A 23,413-nucleotide genomic window follows, 5' to 3' on the forward strand; every position below is an offset into this window, starting at 1 on the left:
TTCTGTCTTGTACCTATGCATTGACTTTGCCAAGATGGACAACTTTTCCAAACTCAGCTTTTATTTTTTTTTAAATAATGGTTGGATACTTTCCCAGTTACATAGCGGAACAATTGTGCTACTTCACTGGCATCAACAAAATGTGTTGATAGGTATAATTTTTGGCACAATAAGGTCATAAATTGCATAAAGAATTCACCTGGGACATAAGTTTCAGGGACTCTGCTGCTTTTAATTGAATCACTATTTGTTCTAGGTGGCTCCCTATTTCACACTACTTACCTCCTCCTCCCTGAGTGACTCAGACGTCAAGGGAGAAGCTTCTAAACTATTCATTAAAACAGTCAGATAGAGGTTGATTCTACCGCCAGTCATCTTTAGCTACACCTCAGTTTCAGGTTGGGGAACCACTCCACACCATCTACTTACGAAGCCCTGGCTCTCTGCTAAAGGGAGGTAAGATGAATTCTACCAGTGCAAATAAATGAGATAGATTTCTCGCATCAATTATCCTTCTCTTAAACTGGACCTCTTCCTATGTGAACTTTTCCTTTCACTTGTTTTGACTGGTTTGCTCAGACAGCCTTTAGAGAGTAGTTCTTGTGTTTTTTAGATCATACTGTTTCTAGTTTCTTGGAACCTTTATATATTGTTAGATATCATGATAAATAGTTTATTCAGTTTTTATTGTGAGAGATGGCATCTGGGTAGTCCTGAGCAAATACAGATCATGTCTTTTAAAAAGGGGCTAGACCAGCTCTCACTAGCTCATTTCTCAACTCTGAATTCTTAATAATTAAACAAACAATCTCTGTTTTGATAGATGATAACTTTAGTAAAATTATTTAAACATGTATTGTTCAGTTACTGGCAGCTTTGTTATTCTTGATTTAAGCAATTTGATGCTCATCCAGATGTCATAGGCAGATGCCAAAAAAAACCAAAAAATGTACACCACTAGTCTCTTGGCTAGGCTAGACCAAGGGGTGAGGATGGAGTGGTTTAAAGAATTTTTTTCTTTCATTTTCCTCCAGATTTTTATGTGTGGAGTGCCAACTACTTCACATAAAACCTGAAGTTCTAACCTAGCAGGTGATTAATTTTTTTTTTGGGGGGGGGGCAATATCCAACTTTTGTTTCTTGTTTGAAGACAGAAATATCCCCACCCAAATCCTGCAAAACCAGTTTTAGAAGCTCTTTGATATGAATAGGCAAATTATGTTTAACAGTCTTTTTTTTTTAATTTAGTAAGTTAGCTCCTTTTCCTTCCTTCTGCCTAGTTTTGTCCATCATTAACTTCTATGACATAGCATTGTAGGAATTAAGCCCAGAGTTTCCTTGCTGGTGTTTTGCTATCAGGAAAGTGTTCTCCAGCGGCAATGTCCTGAATCCACAGTGTACACTAATCTCACAACCTCCAGAGGTGGAGATTTGGTGTTGTTTGCTGGAGCTCGTGGAGAAGACCTGCAGACATATATGCTCAAATCACAATGTTTTATTAAAGAATTTGATAACTTGTGCTTGAATGAATTAAAGGATTTTAAACATTTGCAATAGCCCCAAACTTAAAAGACAGACATTTATGGTTGAAATTTTACAGTCAAGTGGTTTTTGTTGTTGTTGTTGTTGTTTTAATTTTAAATTTTTTTTTCAATTTATTTAGATATTTTTAGTTTTCAACATCCATTTCCACCAGATTTTGAGATGCAAATTTTTCTCCTCATCTTTCCCCTACCCCACCCCAAAATAGCAAGCCTACTGATACCCCTTACCCAATTTATTCTCTCTTATATCCTACCCCATCCCCCCCCCAACTTTCTAGTAGGGCAAGATGGATGTTTTTGTTTTTTACTTACTTGAAAGAATAGAAATCAAAATTATCTTTTTTTCCCTTCCAAATTTGTAGTCTATCCTATAGGTATGGCATTTCTTAGGTTGATTTTTACTATATTCCTTCAAATATTTTTTTAAAAATCTAAATGCCACGGAATGAGATTTTCTTTGAACTCCCTTTTTAGGAGAGATCTTTATAAATCCAAACATTAATTAAAAGCATAAAGATTCAGTAAAAACATCTAGGTTCTAGGTGTTTCCAAATATCTGGATTTTTTTATCATATAAACAAAATTATCCAGGTTTTTGACTGTTTTTCCATTTTGATTGAATTCTTATATTATTTATAAAAGTTAAATTATAGAATAATAAAATGTTAGAGGTAAAAGGGATTTTAGCTATGCTCTTATCCAACCTTCCTGCTTTATAGATGAGAATTTAAGGACTAGGGAGATATAATGATTTGCCCAAGGTCATATATGAATTAGTGGCAGGTCTGGGACCATGAACCAGATTTCCTGATTCCTTAAACTTTTTTTTCATACCAATTTGAATTCCCTTTGGTCTAGGCTTTCTCGGTGTTCTTTGCTCATGGTGAATAAAAATGACTAGTAAAAAATGTGGCATAGTGAGAAAGATATTGCTTTGGAGTCAGGAGACCCGGTCCCAGTTCTACTTCTGGCCACAACTTCCTTTTCTGTGTGGCCTTGGGCAAATCATTACAACAGTCTTTGCCTTTAACTTTTTCATATATAAAATGAGGGACTTGGGCTAGGCCTCTCTCTTAATTTCCCTTCTAGCTCTAACTCTCTGATTCTACAATTCTAAATAAACAAAATTCCACCACTGGAGAAGAATTATAAATCATATTGAAATTGGAAGTTCCTTAGCAGGACTTATCTTAATGTGTCACTAAAATATATGAGGCAAGGCTATAAAGTAATGAAATAAACTTTCAGGGTGTGACTTGTAGGTTTGGTCTTGTTGTTTTATAAGTGAATGGTAAAAACCCAAATGTCATGCTGGATTCTAGATGCACGAGGAGTTAATTAGTTCCTCCGGGTAGAGTTGATGTACTATTATAGACTAATACGCCTTATAAATAGCATGTGCATATATATATTGTACACATGTATACATATATGTGAATATGACCATTATATTAGAAGGTATGTTTGGTCAATATCCATTAAGTGAAATATAGTTACTGAATACTAAGCCAGAGAACCTTATCTTCATAGAGATTTTTATCTATAAGATGAAAGGACCAGATGAGATAATTGCTATCATCCTTTGTTCCTCTAGATCCTATGATGCCCTGACCCTATTATCTAGACTCACTCTAGATAATACATTGTGTCCCTGGACTTAAACTTTTTGAGGTCAATAAAAGGATCATTTTCATTTAAAATCTCTTTGAGAGAGTATTGAGGAAATGATATTTCATTATATTGCTAAATATAGAGCCTTTATCTTCTGTTAAATGAGTCTAGCTTAAATCTCAAAAAGTATAATTCTATTCATACCAAAATTTGGTGATGTTGGTGGTCAAAAATAAGGGGTGGGGTCATCATGATTTCCTAAAGAAAGGTGCCAAATGTGGACTTGTAAAGGGTACCCTGGGATAAGCCTCTTCTTTTGGAGCAAGCTGGGCAAGTCTCAAAAAGATACTGAGGAACTGGGAAATGCATTAGACTTTCAGATGGTCAGAAACCTGATGGATAAGTCGGATGATTCCTCTTGACCTGGTTATTTTTTAATATGTAGTTTTGAGTACCATGTAATCTTGGTCAAGTAGATTGCCTCTGAACTTCATTTTCCTTACCTGTGAAATGGGGAGAATAATATTTGTAGTACCTACCTCACAGGGTTATTGTGAGGAAACTGCTTTCTAAAAATCAAAGCACTATATAAATTTAATTTATTATTACTTGAGGAAATAGGATATAGAAATGATCTGCTTTATGGACTGATGAGTTTTGAAAATTATTTCTGTTGAGTGAATATCTAAAGTTACTCAACAAGTCTTATGTGACTTATTATTAGAAAGAAATTTAATTGGTCTAGACCATTTACTTTTCACAGAGCCCTGGTGATAATTTACATTATTTCCTAGATTATTTACAGTATTTTCTATAAGGTAGCTGAGTGATTGAGTACTTTTATTCTTATCTTCCATGAAAGAAACATTTATTGGATCCATTATGTGAAAGGCACTGATAAACATAGGATAAAGAAAAAACAAAAGATATGGTCTGATTCAGGCCTGTCTGGTAGCTAAAGTTTGAGACTGAAATAAAATGGAAAACTCTTAGAAGATCTGAGAGGTAAAAGATGGAGGTTTACTTGGTAGTAGCGGTGAATATTCAGTGAGGATATGGCATTGACTCAATTGGATGGAGATTCCAGGTACTTGTTAATTGAAAGCCTGAGGGCATAATCCAAGTGACTTCTTATACCCTGGATGTTTGTACATTGGCTACTGAGAAGCTATAGCGATGGCCTTTATTCTCTGCCCCCTACGAGGCCCAGGAGACAGAGCACTGAGTCTGGAGTCAGAAAGACCCGAGTTCACATTTGAACTCAGACGTCTACTAGCTATATTGCCTGGGGCAAATAATTTATACTCTGTCAGCCTCAATTTCCTCTTCTGTAAATTACAGATAACAACAGTACCTATCTTGTAGGGTTGTTATAAGGATCAAATGATCTGATAAGGATCAAATGAGTCAGAAAGACCTGAGTTCAAATATCATCTCAGATATTTGTTAGTGTGTCCTTGAGAAAGTCATTTAACTGCCTCAGTTTCCTCACTTGTAAAATAGGGTTGAGAATAGCTCTACCTCCCAGGGATGTTGTAAGGATTAAATGATAAAATATCTGTAAAGTAAAGCCACAATGTCTGGCACACAGTAGGTTCTATTACATCAATGCTAGCTATTATTATTATTATTAAATGAGATAATATTTTTAAAGTACTTAGCATACTGCCTGGAACATAGAAGGTACTATTTAAATGTGAATTATTATCATTAAACCTGCAAAGATTTATAAAGCACTTAAAGCAGTAGGTACTTAATAAATGTTTTTCCTCCCTTTCCTCATCCATTCTTGGGCTAGGTAAGCTTTCATTATGATGTCAATAACTTATTTTTTTGGAGGGGGGAAAGGCAGGGCAATTGGGTGACTTGTCCAGTTAGTTTTGTGTTAAGTGTCTGAGGCCGAATTTGAACTCAAGGCCTCCTGACTCCAGGGCAGGTGCTCTATTCACTGCGCCACCTAGCCACCCTGATTTCAATAACTTTTAAGAAAACAGTTAGCCTCGCCTATGTGGGATAGGGCCACTGAATGTTGTTTCTACCACAGAGTCCCTCTTCAAATAGCTTGTTTTCTTCTGGGAGAAAGAAAAGGAATCTGACACATACATTGAGCAGTAACAAAACATGCCAAAAAGAGGCTTGTTCAGTTTAACTCAAGATTTATTAAGTGCTTCCTTGAAGACTCATCCTCCTGTGTTCAAATCTGTCTGGCCTCAGACACTTACTAGCTATGTGACCCTGGGCAAGTCCCTTAATCCTGTTTGCCTCCGTTTCCTCATCTGTAAAATGAAGTAGAGAAGGAAATGGCAAAAACTCTCCAGTATCTTTGCCAAGAAAACCCCAAATGGGGTCACAAGGAGGCAGAAACAACTGAATGACCAGTGTAAAGGGTATTATGTTAGGTGCTGATGAGACAAAGACAAAGACAGAACAGCCCCTTACCATGGGAAGCTTCTTTTAGATCGCCAGAATACAACCAGTACATAGATGAGTAAATACCAAGTATGAACAAGGTAATTTCAAATGGGAAAGAACCCTAACAATACGTTTGAGGGATAAATGGGAAATCAGGAAAGGCCTCCCACAGGAAGTGGGAGCCACATATTTCCAAGGAAACCAGGCATTCTAAGAGAAGGAAATACGTATGGGACATGGGGGATCCCTCGTATGAAGATATGGAGGTGAGAGATGGAATTGTGTATAGGAGGGTTAGTTTGCAGATTGAAGAGTACATGAAGGAGAGTAACATGACATAGGAAGGGAAAGATAGCTTGAAGGCTTTAAATTCAGGCTGAGGATTTTTTAATTTAATCCTAGAGATAATAGGGAGCCAGTGAAGTGTTTTTGGGTAGGGAAAGTGTCATGAATAGATTTATTTTAGGAATATCAATTTGGTGGTTGTGTTGGAGGACAGAACTTGTAAAGGGGTGAATTAGAAACAGGGAGACCAATTAAAAAGCTTTTTGATATAGCCCAGTTGAGAGGTGATAAGGGCTTGAATAAGCAATTGACTCTTCAAGTAGAGAGAATGGGGTGGATGAGAGAAATGTTGTGTAGGTCTAACTGATAAGTCTTGTCAACTGACTAAACATGGAGGGTGAGGAAGGCAAAGAATAGGGGTGGCTTTAGGGGTGGCTACGTGATCCAGCGAATAGAGCACAGGCCCTGGAGTCAGGAGGACCTGAGTTCAAATCCAGCTTCAGACACTTAACACAAAAAACTAGCCGTGAGACCTTGGGCAAGTCACTTAACCCCAATTGCCCTCCAAAAAAGCAAAAAAAAAAAAAGAAGATAGCTTTAAAGTTGTAAGCCTGTGTGTCTAGAAGAATGGTGATGTCCTCATCATAGATTTGAAAATTTGGAGAAGATACAGGATTGGTGGAAATATGAGACATGTTGAATTTTTTATACTTAAGGGTCATCTGAGTTATCTAGAAGGAATTGGTTATAAAAGCTCAGAAGTAAGATTAGGACTGAATCTGTAGATTTCAGAACTATTTGCATAGAGATGCCAATTTAATGTATGGAAGTTGATGAGATCACTGAGAAAGAAAGAATGAGAAAATAACCCAGAATGGAGGCTTTAGGGGACAACAATACTTAATGAATGGGAGAAGCATGGCGATCCAGCAACAAAGACCAGAGAGGAGGTGGTAGACAGCCAGGAGAACCAAGGGAATGCAACATTATGGAAGCCAGTAGAGAAAAAAATGTCCAAACAGAACTTAAGTACCATAAGGACTGAGAAAAATGTTTTAGAAAAATTTGAAGTTCGAGAGAACACTTTTATATCAGGAGTGGAATAGAATTTATGGAAAAGGTGGCACCTGACCCATCTTCAAGGATGATGACAAGGAGAGATGTTAAGCTTATTAGGAACGACATGGGCTGTCCTTTTTTTTTTTTAACTTTGTTAAAAATGAGCATACTTACCCTTTTTATGCTATAATATTAGTCCAGGCAAGAGGCAAGAAGGGTCTAAGGTGGCATGGTGGGCATGCATAGAAATGGAGAGATGGTAAAGGATTCAAGAGATATTGTGGTCAAATGGGAAAGGACCTGAGAATTGGCTGGTTATGGGATGGAGGAAGATGAGGAAGAGGGAAAAGTAAAAGATGATTCTGAAATGATGACAGTGCTGCCCGCAACACACATTTCTTTGTTCTTTTTACTAATTTGTTTTTATCTTTAATTGCCATTTTTGTGTATGTTTTGACACTACACATCTGTTCCAGAATTAGATGGGGAGTATACATCATAATAATACTCAAGTTTGACATTTCCTTTTGCTTTTATATAAGAACCTTGCACTAATCATTTGTGTTCACAATTCATCTTTTCCATAAAAACAAGTGAAAGGTGATATTCAAAGTATGCCCAAGTCTCTTTCTAGTCACTCTTCCCTGACCTGGGGATGCTTTACTGAGTTTACCAAAGAAAATCTTACTAAATTAACTTTCTTTTTTATTTAGAGACCCCCTTCCATAAATGGCAGTCTTCCTTTATACCTTTCATTTGAAAAACATATACATTCTACCTCTTGGCCCTGAGATTCCTGGTCTTATAAGCATGTATTTAACACAGTTCCTTACTTATAGAAGACACTCTGAATATTTGTTTTATTGATGATGGCAATAACATAAAATAAATTTAAGCTGATTCACACCAGACTGATACTGCAGGTTTGAGAATGGAACAAAAAGAAACATTCCTAAGTCACTTAACCCCAATTGCCCTACCCTCCCCCCTCCAAAAAGCAAAAAAAAAAAAGAAACTTTCGTAGTCTGTTTGACCATCAACAGGAAGTTTAATCTCTGGCTGGGAAAGGCTATTCAGTGAGAATACAGCATTGAATCAGCTGGCTTACAGATCAGAGGCCAGAGGAAGGAGCCAGGTAATTCCTCATGCCTTTTTTTTTTTTGTATTTACACCATCAGAAAGCTATGACAATGTCCTGAGCCAAAGCTTTTAAGGAAAAACTAGCTTATTTTATGAACTAGGATGTTACTCCTATCCAAAAGGAAGTAATACCTTTCCTATCACCACCAGTTTTTTCCTCATTGAGACCATTATTCCTGAATAACCTTTCACCATTTATCCCAAGCATGAATGTCACCCCATTACCTCTTTTTTATTCCATTTGTGTTATAAATATAATTTATTCCATTTATGTTATAAATATATTTAAAATTACAAATATACTATGTATATAAATACAAACTCTCTTCTAGTTTCTCTTGTTTATTTCCCATGCTCTTTGCATTGATGTGACACATTTCAAGTAGTCATAGATTCATTTTTTATCTCATCACTATGACACACAGTGATGCCATCAAAACTCATGAGAAGCAGTAGATAGAAGGTTAGTCTTAGAGTTAAGATGCTGGAGGTTAGGGCCTACCTCTGATGCTACTAACTGTAGGACCAGAGGCAAGGCACTTAACTTCTCAGGGTCCTGGGGGCAATTCTCTAAGACTAAGTAGAGAAGAATTGCTGATAAGATTTCCACACTACAGAGTTCTCCACACTCATAGTATCATAGGTCTGAACAAAAAAAAAAAACAAAAAGCATCATACCTTCTAAAAATGTATCAAGTATTTAGTTCCGTTCTTCCTCACAATCAGTAGAAATTATATTTGTTTGGCCTTGCTGATCTATTTCTATCAAGCTTGAGAATATAATGTCATCTTCACAAAGACAGACATCTCAGCCTCCCTCGTTGGCTAATGTTCAACTGAAATCAGCAGTTGGGTATTTGACTGACTGATGTTTACATCAGCCAGTTGTGGATAGTAATTAGCATTTTGGCTAGCATTCAGAACACGTCTTTTCCCTTTGGTTCCCAGCTGACAAAGAAGCCGATTTAGCATTAGCCAGTTGGGACATTGGCTGCAGAACATATATAGTATGAACATTTTTTCTGTTCTTTGAGTAGGTAATTTAATTTTCAGGCTTCAATATCATTTTTAGTTAGTTGGTTAATGTAAAATTCTGTCCCAAACTGTTAAAACACACCAGTATCAGTGCCTATGCTCCTAAAAGCTGCTTTCTCATCTGTGCTGTTCTTGTTTTTTCTTGGCTCCATCAGCTTCTACATAGCTGAGCTCTTTTAGAGATATTGTAGCTTCTGGTATGGCAATAAGTTTCTACTAAGCCCACCTACTTTCCATACCCACGTCAAAGTTAGGTTTTCTCTAATTTTTCTAGTCTTTTTCTCTTATCTTTTCTTCTATCCTCCATTACTCCTCCACACCCACTTTTCTCTCCTTTTCTTTGTCTCCTCTCTGATTTCTGTCTTTCTGCTAGGTTAGTTCCCTTTCTTACTCAATGAATACTCTTGCTAAAGAGGGTGGGGAAGAGGTGCAGTAGGGAGGGGTAGAGACTGCAATGGTCAAGCATAATAAAAACCTAATGGAAAGTCATCTTCCAGAGAGATTAGAAATTTAATGTCCCAGACTTGCTGTGGGGAGAGAGGCAGAAAGTTTCGAAGGTTGGGGCTTAGCAGGTAGGTGGCCCAGGTAGAAACCTTATGACTATACCAAAATGATCAGGGACTGAGGCTGGGCTAAGAGGCAAATAGAACAATGAATATTTGTTAGAATTCTCCCTGGAGAAGGACCCACCCACAATCTAAGCAGAGTCACCGCTGAAAAAAAAGCCCAAAGGAATGTCTTGTGAGGAGAAGCTGTAGAGGACTGGCCATGGATGCCAACATCATAGAGAACGTCAAGATGGAGGTCGTTGATAGTGTCAAGTACACCTGAAAGTTTGGAAAGATTGATGACTGAGAAGAGGATTGTATCAGAAGGGAGGGATCAAAGAATGGTTTCAGTGGAGAGCTAAAGACAAAAGTTCATCTCCAGCGGGCTCGCCAGGGTGTGGGGGCAAGATAACACGGGGAATGGGTGGAGATTACCTGTTAGAGGGGTTTGTCCATGAGTGACAGTAGTTGGGATTGTCATTTTTTTTTCCTATCTTCACAGACTCCTGGTTGTGGAGTTGTGACATTAACTCTCAGTTCTCACCCTAAGGCCTCCGGGCTTCTGAAGGTGGAAGGGCCAGTTTTAATATTGTTTTGGCTCTAGTTTATCATACTGAAAATATAGGTGTTGGCATCTGTTTCTATTAGGCTTTAGTTCTTTGGTTCTAGCCTCCAACAGTTAACTAGCTGTGTATCTACAGGCAAGCCACCTAATCTCACTGGTCCTCATTTTCCTTATCTATAAAAAAAAGGATATTCTCTGAAGTACCTACCCCATAGTGTTGTGAGACTCAGGAAGCTCTCCAGTCTTAAATCTTTATTTAACAACAGCTGAGGAGGTGCAGCTAGGTGGCACAGTGAATAGAGCACCCTGGAGTCAGGAGGACCTGAGTTCAAATTCAGTCTCAGACACTTGACACTTAACTAGCTGTGTGACCTTGGGCAAGTCACTTAACACCAATTACCTTGTCTCCTCCCTCCAAAAAAACGAAAAGCAACCCCCCCAAAACACAACAGATGAGGAAACTGAGACTCAGAGAGTGTAATGTGTGTTACAAATATTAAAGTGCTGCTTACCAGTTATTATTATTATTATTACTTAAGCTTCTGAGGAATATAGACTTCAAGGCTGTTGGCTTCTTTTCTTTCTTCTAAAATCTAGATTTCCTGTTAAAAGGTATATAAGTAGTTTAAAAATTTTAAAATAAAAAATGATAGCTGTTTGAATTTAGGAAACCAAAATTCCTAGGTGAGAACTAGGCAAGCTGAATAACAACAAGCATTTATATAGTACTTTAAGGTTTGTGCAGCACTTTACACATTATTTATTTATAAATACTCTGCGAGATAGGTGTTATTATTAGTTCCCATTTTAAAGATGAGGAAGAAGTTATTACTTATCCTAGGTCACATAGTTTTGACAGTATCAGAGGCAGGTTTTGAACTCAGGTCCCCCTGACTTCTAGCTAGCTGCCTAAGTGTGAAGAGAATCATCACGAGAGGGCTGGTCAACAATTAAATAATTTGGGGGCCATAGCATCCAGTGAAATAGATGGAAAATACAAATGACCCTCAGTCCTTCAAGAAGACAAGGATGGTGGTAAGGTGACCAGAAAAGAAAGGGCAGGGATAGTTCTCAGACCATCTATAAAAACTAACTTAATTGCTCAAACGATTATCATATGATTTTTTGTCTGATGACTAGTATTGACATGCTATGTGATGAACTGAATTATGTCAGTATTGATGTTCTTCCTACTTATGTAATTGCAGAATCCCTGAGTTGGAAGGGATTACAAGATAATGGATTTGGAGCAAAAAGTGTCCTTAGAGGTCATTGGCTTCAACATGTATATAAAGAGGAAAGAAATCTATAGCTTATCCCCAAAGTGATTTTCTTTTGAAGTTCTTTGGTTAAGAGGAAACTCACCTCTTAAGTGAGTCCATTTTGCTTTTGAGTAGTTCTAATTGTTAGAAAGTTTTCCTTACATTGAACCTAAATCTACCCTCTGCAATGTTTTCCTTTTGCTCCAACTTTTGCTTTCTGAGACCAAGAAAAGCAAGACTAATCCTTCTTATACAGAGCAGCCCTTCAAATACTTGAAGACAGTCATCATCTCCTACTTAAGTCTTCTTTTCTTCAGGCCAAATACTCCCAGTTGTTTCAGTTAGCATGGCTTTCCCTTACTATCATGGTCATTCATCCCTGGATGCATTCTCCCTTAGAAATACCTTTCCTAAAAATCGATGCCCAGAAAGAGCATCATATGTTAGGTATTGTTTGATCAGAACAGAGTATGGTGGAACTATTGCCTCCTTGTACTTGATACAATTCTCTTTTAATGCAATATAAGGCCACATTAGGTAGTATGTGCGTATGTGTGTGTGTTTATGCTTGTGGTGGGGGTGGGTTGTCTGCCATGTCATACTGTTGTATTTGTTGACCTGTTTGTGCTCCATAATTTTTTCGTGTGAATTAGCTAGCAACTCTTTCCCCATCTTAATATGAGCAAAGTTTCTTTTTAAAAGCAAAAGTAAAGTATTTTGCATTTATTTGTTACATTTCATATTATTAGATTCATCCCATTGATAGTGTCCTGAAATCTTTTTGATCCTAAATCTATTGTTCCATGTGTTAGTTAACCTTTTCAGTCTTATGTTATTATGCTAAGTATACTATCCATTCCTTTTCCTCAGTCATCAATAAAAAGTATTAAATAGGGCAGGGGAAATTGCAAATCCCAGTTATACTCCACTAGAGACTTCCCAAACTGGCATTGCTACCTTAATGACTATTCTTAGTGTCCAGTCTTTTGACTAGTTCTAAATTCCCCTGACTTTGCCTTCTTATTTAGATCATACATCTTCATCTTGTCCACAAGGAAACTATCAGAGGTTTTGTCAAATGTTTTGTTGGGAATGTTTTCTATGTTGGCAGATTAGTTCACTTTTTTGGAATTATTGTTTAAATGTTTTACTCAGGAAAGGTAAAATTCATGGGGGAGTTGGTGAGTAGAGAGAGACAGTATATTTCCATAAATTACTGTAATGTAATGACAAAAGACATCAGTGAAATTTAGCTTTTAAGACATCAAATGCCTTCTTTGATGTGCCAATCTATGCACATCATCATAAGAGTATTGGTTGTTTAGTAGTTTTGTTGTTGTGTTTGACCCTTCGTGACCCCACTTGGGGTTTTCTTGGCAAAGATACTAGAATAGTTTGCCATTTCCTTCTCTAGCTCATTTTATACATTGAGGAGCTAAGGCAAACAGGGTTAAGTGACTTGCCCAGAATTACCCAACTAGTAAGTGTCTGAGGCCAGATTTGAACTCACAAAAAGGAGCCTTCATGACTCCAGGCCCTGCACTCTATCCACTATGCTACCTAGCTGCCCACATCATGAGAGTAAAAAGGAATAAATCAGCAAGGCTGGTCCTTGATAAAGTTATTTTCTCTTTTAGTAATCTACTTTTCTTTCTGAATGTTAACGCACTATCCTTTTAGTAATGCAGGGTGTCCCTAAAGTCTGGACACATAGGCAATCCCTATGTATCCAAACTTTAGGGACACCCTGTGTAATGTTGAAGCCAGGCCGAGTTCATCAGCCTATAATTCATAGGCTTGCCTTTTTTTTTTAAACAGAGACATATCTATGTCTTCAGTCCTGTAGCAATGCCCTCAGAACCTCATCTCCAATCACTCAATATGACACTAACTCAATAAAAGCATAGTTATTATTATTACCATAGGATGTAGACAGAAACCTTGTAGGGATAGATAACACAATGAACATCAGGATTCCTCCTCCCTCTCAAAACAACAACAATCCCTAAGCTATTTAACTTGAACTTGTTGAACCAGAGGAAATAAAGAGTTATCACTAAACAGATGGCTAATTTGTAAATTCTCCAGGGAGAGGTGATCATAAGAATTGGTAAAGTTGGTTTCATCCTGGGTCCAGAGGAAGTATTTCATGGGGCACTTGGTCTCTTTGCTTTGTAATGTCTACTGTGGGCATAAACAAGTGGACCACCACGAAGATACCTGCAGTTTATGTGTCATGATTCTTGGGCAGAGCCAAGATGGAGGAGTATGTGTCATCATCCATTGTAAAGGCTGGTGGGGCACAAAAAAAATCTGAAAAACTCAATAAGAACCACCAAATTAATCCAGAATTACAGGATCTCTAAGGTGGAAGTCAGAGCATACCTGTACAATATGTTCTCTCATAACCTGGACAAGTGCATCCAGCCTCTGACTGAAAACTCCAGTGACCTCAAACCCATTTCCTTGAAGGTTCATGATTTTCACATGAAAATGGGTTCAGAACAGGATTATGAAAATTGTTGTGGAAAGAACTAAGAGAAACTGAAGGCATATAGAATGTTTAGAAGTCTCAAACCTGTCTATTGTAAATCTTCTTCAAGAAGGGAGATGGAAAATATTAAATGGTGCAAGCATCAAATGAAATCAGAAAAATGAAATTGAAGGATGATTTTTGAGTCAGGTTCAATAGACATGAAGCAACTGGTTCCAAGTGTGATAGTCATTTCAGACTCACCTTTCTGCATGCAATCAAATTATCAGTTGTTTAAAGCAAAAATCAAAGGAAGCATCAAATAAAAAAGGATAAAAATATTTGTGACTATAGCAGCTCCAGCACCATCTGTTTACATTGTTCACTTAGGAAAAAAAAAAGAAAATGGAAGCAAATTGGCTTTATCATCATATCTTAGAAAGATGAACTAATATAAAACTATTGCCCTACTGAAGGAGGCATAAAAGTCCAGATGTTTATTCTTTTGTGTCAGTTGGGAGGTGTAGTGCCAGTGCAATATGTATAGCCCTGACCATAACTATAATTATTCCCATATAGTGCTCGATTGCAAAATATAACAAACTCTTCATATAGAGAACAGAACCAAAACATTTATTTAGACATCAGAAAACTGAATCCCAAAACCATTAAGCCAATTCCATCATAGTAGTAAAGAAGTTACCAAGCCATAACAACACAGAGAGCCACACCATTCTTTAGCCTTCCCACAAACCAATATAAGATCAATATCTACTCATAAACCTCCCTATCTCCTTGCCTGAGCCATGCTCTCCCCCAGCCTGTCTAGTCTAGCTCTGACTCTCAGCTTCCTGTGGTTCTGCTTCCTTTTAGTAAGCTCCTCCCACCATAGGCTCCATTTGACTACTTCAGCCTATTAGGGGGCAGTTTATCTTCAAAGCAGGGAAGCTTCCTGTGGGCTCTGTTCCACCCTTTAGCAAATTCCTTCCATCACAGGCTCTATCTGATTACATTCAGTCTATTAGGGGGCAGAGTTTACTTTCAAAGCAGGGGAGGTCTTCAAATTCCCCTCTAGGTCTGTTCAGCATCAGGGAAGATCTTCAAATTCTCATTCCCATTACAGGAGGCAAGGGGAGAAACTTCCTGTCTGATCTCCCATCCCTAAGGGACATTTTTATGTAACCTGTGCCAACCACTGATTTCCAACTCATCTTAGGAACCATCCCATGTACCCCTCCTCATACCAAGTAGATTTGGGTCTAGAGTTTCCTTTTTTACCCAAGGTGATAATTCAGTTGGTGCTGGAAATGATGTTTTCTTTTTAAATTTTTATTTATTTTGCTAAATATTTCTCAATTACATATAATAAATTTTTAACAATAGTGTTTTAAAATTTTGTGTTCCAAATTCACTTTCTCCCTACTGTCATTCCCCCTTCCTTAAAGGCAAGTGCTTTGATTTTTATTACACACAAGAGGTCATGCCAAACATATTTGCATATTAGCAAAAGAAAATACAGAAAAATAAAACAAAAAAAAAGGAGGGAAAAGTATGCTTCAATTTGCATTCGGATTCCATCGTTTTGTCTCTGGAGGTGGATAGTATTTTTCATCATAGGTCTTTTGGAATTGTCTTGAATCAATGTCTTGACTGAAGTAACTAAGTCTTTCACAGTTTACCATCCTTCCAATATTGCTATTACTCTGTACTATATTCTTCTGGTTCTACTCATTTTACTTTCCATGAATTCAAAAGACTTCCCAGGTTTTTCTGAAACCATCCTGTTCATCATTTCTTATGGCACAATAGTATTCTATCACAACCATATACCACAATTTGTTCAGCTATTACCCAGTGGACAGGCATCCCCTCAATTTGTGATTCTTTGCCACTACGAAAGGAGCTACTATAAAATTTTTTGTACAAATAGGTCATTTTCCCCTTTTCTTTGATCTCCTTCTGATACAGACCTAGTAGTGATATTTCTGGGTCAGCTTTATAGCCCTTTGGGCATAATTCCAAATTCTCCAGAATGGTTGTATCACTTCATAACTCCACCAACAGTGCATGTGTCCCAATTTATCCACACACCCCCTAATATTGGTCATTTTCCTTTTCTGTCATATTAGGCAATGTTATAGGTGTGAGGTAGTATCTCAGAATTATTTTGATCTGCATTTTTTCATGTGACTGTAGATAGTTTTGATTTCTTCATCTGAAAACTTCCTTTTCATATCCTTTGACCATTTATCCACTGGAGAGTGGCATTTATTTTTATAAATCTGGCTCTTTTCTCTATATATTTGAGAAATGAGACCTTTCTCAGAGAAATTTGATGTAAACTCCTTCCCCCTCATTTTCCCATTTTCCTTCTCATTTTGACTATATTAGTTTTGTTTGTCCAAAACCTTTTTAATTTCATGTAATCAAAATTATCCATTTTACTTCCTGTCTCATTTGGTCATAAACTCTTATCTTATCCATAGATCTAACAGCTGAATATCACTCTTTCTGTCTAACTAATTTATCCTTTTTGACTATATCTTGGTATACAGCACAAGATGTTGGTCTATGCCTTGTATCTTCCAAACTGCTTTCCAGTTTTCCCAGCAGTTTTTGTCAGATGTTGAGCTCTTACCCCCAAAGCCTGGATCTTTGGGTTTATCAAACACTAAATTACTATGGTTATTTATCACTGTGTTTTGTATACCTAATCTATTCCACTGATCTACCTTTCAATTTCTTAGCCATTAGTAGATTGTGGAAGTTGGTATAAGCAATAGAATTGCCAAAGGGCATCTAGTCCTGCATACAGTGCTAGCACTGGGGTGTTTGGAATCTCTTTCTGATAAGTTGCCAGGTCCCCTAATCATGTCCGGATCGAGAGTTCCTAAAGTCACTGCTACTTCTGTCACCACCACTTTTTCAGACCACTGGTGTTTCATCCATGTGGGTTCTAATCTCTCTTTCCAACCTCTTACATTGTCTTGGGTTGGAAGAATGTCTCATTCTGAACTTTAGTTGGCCCTGACACTCCAGAATTTTATTTGAGGTTTTATTTTAAGGTTGTTTGGAGGGGAATGTTAGGAGAACTCAGCTGAGTACTTTCTCTACTCCACCATCTTGGTTCTACCCCCAACACATATCTTTTGATTCAAAACCCAGTATTCTTTCCCTCTGAGTGGAGTTTGAATTTATAACTATAAATATCATTGTTTGTTGCCTGAATGATGAATAGATAGAATGTTGACTGGATTGACAGAAAGCATGTTACCCATTAACTGACACATTTTTCCTAGCACGATAAAATGTCTTCTTTTTTAAAAAAGTGTTTATTTCCAGGTAACTTTTCAGTACTCAGTACTTGTGCCTATGTTCACGGTCTTCTTCACTTGGTAGGATACCCAATCACAGTCTTAATTTCTTTGTCATCATTCTGGTTTCCTCTCTGTTTCTGCTCTTTTGAGCTTGCACTTGTGATCTGGATAAGAGTAAGCAGCTGCTTAGAGATTCTAAAGTGCCGGATATGGCAGCTCATTTTTAGCACTCAGTATGGTGTTTTTCAATCAATGTCCTACATTTTTCTGAAGATATAGTTTAGCATCTCATACTGTACATCTACTTGATATTATCTTACCCTTCCCATCCAAGTGAGGGAAAGGGAGCAGCCAAATTCAGCCATCAATTGGAAGAAAAACAAGAGAGTAGATGTTCCAGAGAAAGTAGGAAATGCATGAGACTTGGCAGCAAGGTAGGAGAGATGCCAGGATTGTAAGGCTTCTTCTCTTCAGACTTTGGGTCCACTTAATCCTGCTCCATAAGTGATAAGCTAGCTTTGGTAAAAAAAAAAATATTGGAAGTCTCTATTGGCAACAGAATAGTTTATGACTGAGAAAATTCTTGACCATGAGAGTTCCTATTTTTTTCCTCTCAAGTTCACTGGTTCTTGAGTCTATGACCCTGTACCAGTGAAAAAGCTAGGAGTTCCAGGTTCAGAGTTGAAGTTTCTTTCCATAAGGACTGACCTTACTGGAAGTATGAATCAAATACCAAAAGGAAAGGGTTGTTACAATCTTTTGCCTGTTACAGGAGGAATTAGGTGATGAGCTAAACAATTGTGTTTTCCCTAGAATTCCTAAGTTTGGAGTCAATTTTTATTAAAGTTTGCAGACTGCCAAGGTGCGACAGAGGCAGTAAGTATCTAGCCATTAGGTAGATGTTTTATTATTTAATGTATATTATTTTTCATAGATTCTTCCCCAAGAATAAAAGTACTGTATGCAGTTAAGCATATTTGCTTCTGTGGTGAAAGACTCTTGCCCTCTTTCCTAGGAGATAGATGTCTAAAATTACAATAGTTTTCCAGGTTTAAGGTTTCCATGCCTTCTGGCCCTTTAAAAGCAGGCCACTAATCACTTCTTATCACTCTTCAGTTGGCCATGTTTTCTCTGGCTGACTTCCACTGCAGTCTGAAGCAAACAAGCCTGAGGAGGGAAATGGGGCACACTTAGGAAAATAAAAATAAACATGAAACACTGACAGAACACAAGGAGAGTATAATGAAGGAGAGATTAAATTGCAGAGATTAAAGGAATCAGTGCAGTGAAACAAGGAGGGAAATTGAGGATTTACAGGGAAAGTAGAGCCAACCCTGCTGTAGTGGGAAAAGTGATGACCCCTAAGTCAAGAGACCAAAGTTCTGACTTTAATACTAGCCCTGTGACTCTGTACAAGAAATTTGAAAGACCTCAGATTGGAAAGTGATCCCAGAGGTCCTCATGTCAAGTACAACATCCTTAGTTTTTCCATCCTAGTGATGGGGAAGCAATTAGCCCATTCCAGAACACTGGAGGAAGGGGTCAGAAAGATCTGAGTTCTAATCCCACCTCAAACACTTACTAGCTATGTTGTCCTGGAAAATCCACTTAACTTTTCTGGGTCTCAATTTCCCTTTCTGGAAAATGAGAGAGGTGTATTTAATAATCTACAGGGCCCTTCCAACTCTCAAGCTATGATCCTATGATAATTCTATTTGTCAGGAAGTTTTTCTAACTGTGCTTCTATCCATTACTCTAAGCTCTGGCCTCTGTGGCCTAAAAGGTGGATGAATGGATGAAAGTTATAGGGAGATACATTTCCCTCTTCCATTTGGCAGCCCTTCAGATACATTGAGGGTGGCTAATAATATTCAGGCTAAACACTTTCAGTTCTTTAAATCAATCCTCAAATAACATGGTCTCTGGACTATGCTGGACAAACTTCTCTAGACGCTATCTACTTTGTGAATGTCCTTAAAAATAAAAATTTGACATTAAAAAAAAATTAAAGCATTAAAAATGCTATGAAATAGCCTGACCAGGCACACAACAGAGGGATGATCTGTCATTTTCTCCCCTTTCTTATATTATCCTTCTCTCAAGACAACCTTAGATCATGTTAGACTATTTGGTTATTATATCATACTGTTGACTCATATTGACCCTTGCAGTCCAGACCTTTTTCATTTGAACTACTGTCTAGTCACAGAATCTGCATTCTGTCTTACAAAAGTGAAATTTTTTAACCTAACTGTAGAACTGTACTGAATGAGAGAGAAATAACCAGGGAGCAGTTTACATAAAGAAGACCTACATTTGTTTTTTTAAGACTATGGATTCAATATGCAATGAGTGTATATCATAACAAAAATGAGACGATCTAGCTACAATAGTCAAAATAGAATGTCCAGAATAACAATGCTTCTGTTGCCCTTGTGCTTTCCCTTGGTTAGACTCCATCTGGAATATTTTATTCACTTCTGTCTTTTAGGAGGGTACATTAAGAGCTTAGTGAGCAACCAGAAGGGTAAGGGAGTTTATTACCATCTCATGACAGGACCAGTTGAAGGAACTGGAATTGTTTAACCTGGAGAAGACATGACTTATGCATCACACAATCATTTCAAATACATGAAGGAAGAAGATAGAAAAGAAATTTGATTACAGTTATCCCTTCTATATCACAGAGGTTAGGGGCACAATGCCCATGTGATCTGGAAAGTCTACATAAAATTTTTTGGCCCTCTCTTTGTACCAGAGAAGAAATTTGAATTATTATGGTATTAAAAGATAAAATATTTTAATATTATATAATACCATACATATATTTTATGCATTTCTGGGTTTTTAAACTTTTTCTGTGTTGTCTATTTCTTCCACAAAAATTCACATTTAAGGGCGGCTAGGTGGCACAGTGAGTATAGCGCCAGCCCTGGAGTCAGGAGGACCCCAGTTCAGTGCCAGCCTCAGACACTTAACACCCACACAAGAAAACTAGCCATGTAACCTTGGGCAAGTTACTTAACCCCAATTGCCCTCCAAAAGGAAAAAAAAAATTCCCATTTAGTTTCTTTTTTTTGCCTTTTGGAAGGGGGAAAGCAGAGCAATTGGGGTTAAATGACTTGCCCAAGGTTACACAGCTAGTAAGTGTTAAGTGTCTGAGGCCATATTTGAACTCAAGTCCTCCTGACTCTATGGCTGGTGCCACCTAGCCACCCCCCATTTTTAATTTCTTATGCTGGCCTGCAATATATCAAAACTGCAACAGGGAAAGTTGAATATGGAAGGTATAACTGTACTCTGTCCCTAGATGGTAGAAGAAGGATGAGTGGTTGGAAGTTATAGGGAGACACATTTCTACTAAGAGTAAATAACTCCTTCTTAGTTGTTAGAGTTAGCTCCTTATGCCTGAGATTGTGCAAGATGAATATGACCATTTGTTAATGGTGTCATTCATGCTTCAGAAAGGGTTTGGACTAGAGGGCTGGTAAAATCTCTTCTAACTCTATGAACTATTTATTTTTTTCTAATAAATTTTGTCTTAATAGATATGACCCATTATCCTAGTCTTGCTGAGGTATTTTTGGATACTTACTCTATTGTTCAATGTCTTGCATATATATCCAGGAGTGTGCTGGTAGATGTTTAGAAACCGACTCTCAAAAAAAAAATTATTCTCCATGATTAACATTTTCTCTCACACTTTCTTAAATCTAGAAAATTAGCAAAACAATAAACCAAATCCTGATTTGTAGCATTTGCTGATTTCTGAGGTGTAAAATACACAGAAAATTTAACATTTTCTTTCTCTAGCTGGTTCCCCATACCCTTGTGATATCCCAATTTCATCTTTCTGAGCCTTGGTTTTCTCATCTACAAAATGGGAATATTAATCATAGGTTCATAGGGTAACAGAGCTAAAACTAGAAAATAGCTTAGAGATCATCTACTTGAACCTGTTCATTTCACAAATGAGGAAACTGAAACCCACAGATATTAATTGTCTTACCCAATTACTATATTTTTCAGGGTTGCTGTGAGGAAAATACTTTTAAAATCTGTTAGTGCTACACTGGTATGAGTTGGGGAAACAGGAAAAGGCAGCATAGTAACTATACTAGTTTTGGTAAAACTTTTAGTTACCATAACCTGATCACAGTTCTAGTCTACTATTTGGCAGAGATATTCGGAAGTTGCCATTGGTCACTTCCTGCAATCACCCTGGGTCTCTTGGGGCTTGATTTCAAAGGTGGATGCCAATCCTAGCACATGTCAGTATTGATAATAGACCTCATCATCTTGTTTTGTTTTGATCATGTAATATACTAAAGCCTGCCATACTAACTTCCCATCTTATAGAGCAAATTATTCTCTCCAGTCTATTTACTTTCTGAGGGAGAAATCTTAATCATGTTTCATCTAGTGAAGAAAGCATGTATTTGATAACTGCACCATTTCCTTGAGAACTAGCTTTTCTCTTTAGATTTAACGTTACAATTTATAGGTATCTTTTTATTAGTTGCACTGGCATACACAGAGCATACCCTGAACACTCAAGGGTCAATGGAAATGTGCCCTCAGAGAGTGCTTTCTTGATTAGGTGGCAACTATCTCCCCTCAAATGTAAAGAAAGGCAGAATATTTGTCAATATTCTTAGCTAAAAGGATTATCTTTAACACTTCTCTTATGACTTGAGTATTTAAAAATTAAAATATCATATATCCAGTAATTGAATTTAAATCCAGCTTCAGACACTTACTAGCTGTGTGACCCTGGGTAAATCACTTAACCCTGTTTGCCTCAGTTTCATCATCTGTAAAATGAGCTGGAGAAGGAAATGGCAAACCACTCCAGTATCTTTGCCAAGAAAACCCCAAATGGGGTCACAACGGAACAGCAACAACAACAATATCCATTCATGAGTCTTCTTGTAATAGAATAAACCCCAGACCTTAATTTCACTTGTAGAGGAAACAAGCTGGTGAGGAAACTCACTTTACCAACGAAGACCACCTGCTTTGCAATTTACAGTCTTAGAAAGTTGCCTGGAGCACTGAGAATTTATATGACTTGCCCAGCATGGAACAGCCATCATGATGTTATTCAGGTTTTAGAAAGGAATTGGACTAGATTGCTAAATCAGAAGTGATATTTGAACCAAGGTCTCCCTGGCTGCAAGGACAGGTCTCTCTCTATCACACCATATTGCCTCTCCCTCTGGTCCTCTTTTAGATAAGAGGAAATATTTGGTGACCTATTATTGCCCAAGGAGGTCTCTAGCTTTTCTTCTTCTCAGTAATTTGGGTATGAGGTACAAATTAAGATTTAAAACCAGAAGATATACACCTTTCTTACTGATGCAAGTTTTTCTACAGTTGAATGAAGGGTGTCTACAAAGAGTTCTTGCCCTCAAGTAGATGGCATTTCAATATAAGATAGAGAATGATGAAGGCAAAGACAAGATCCAGACCTAGAAATATTTGAGGAGGAAAAGAAGACTTTCCTCTGGGAAGATCAGAGGAGAGGCTTTATGGCAGAGGTGGCCTTGGAGCTAAGTCTTGAAGAGGAAAGTTAAGGATTCATAAAGTCAGAAGTGTTTTCCAGGCATGGAATGTGAATGTTGTAGAGGAAGTGCTTGCAGGGTGAGTTTGGAGAAGAGTTGTAGTCTAATTCATCCAGAATAGAGAGTGTTTAGGTGAGTAATGGAGGAGCTTGGTAGAACAATGGATAGAGTACTGGGCCAGAAGTGAGGAAGACTCATCTTCCTGAGTTCAAATCTGGCCTCAGACACTCACTATCTGTGTGACCTTGAACAAGTCACTTATCCCACCTGCCTCAGTTTCCTCATCTGTAAAAAGTTGGAGAAATAAATGGCAAACCACTCTAGTATCTTTGCCTCAAAAACCCCAAAATGGCATTACAGTTAGACATGACTGAAAAAATGACTGAACGACCACAGGGGAGTAATGGAAAGAAATGGGACTGAATGGTAAATGGAGTTAAAGAGCAATCTAAAGATTTTGTATTTTATTCTAGAGGCAATGGGGAAAGAGGGATATGGCAGGCTTTTCCTCTCTCTGAACTTTTTCTCATCTATAAAGTAAAAGTGTTAGACTAAGTATACTCCAAAGTACTTCTTAGGTCTTATATTCTCCGAAGCT

General features: G+C 37.6%; 1 protein-coding gene across 1 annotated transcript in view; it reads left to right on the forward strand.

Annotated features, from left to right (window-relative positions):
• Positions 1 to 287: 287 nt before the first annotated feature.
• Positions 288 to 23,413, forward strand: part of SCEL (sciellin) — a 147,051-nt gene continuing 123,925 nt past the window's right edge. The window contains exon 1 of the mRNA XM_069062662.1: positions 288 to 456. The gene's annotated coding sequence lies outside the window, so the exon portion shown is untranslated. The remainder of the gene's footprint in view (positions 457 to 23,413) is intronic.

Source organism: Petaurus breviceps, unplaced genomic scaffold (genome assembly GCF_028583685.1).
Source record: "Petaurus breviceps papuanus isolate PSGF00001 unplaced genomic scaffold, PetGlider_PUasm1.0 90491, whole genome shotgun sequence".
Taxonomy (NCBI): Eukaryota; Metazoa; Chordata; class Mammalia; order Diprotodontia; family Petauridae; genus Petaurus; species Petaurus breviceps.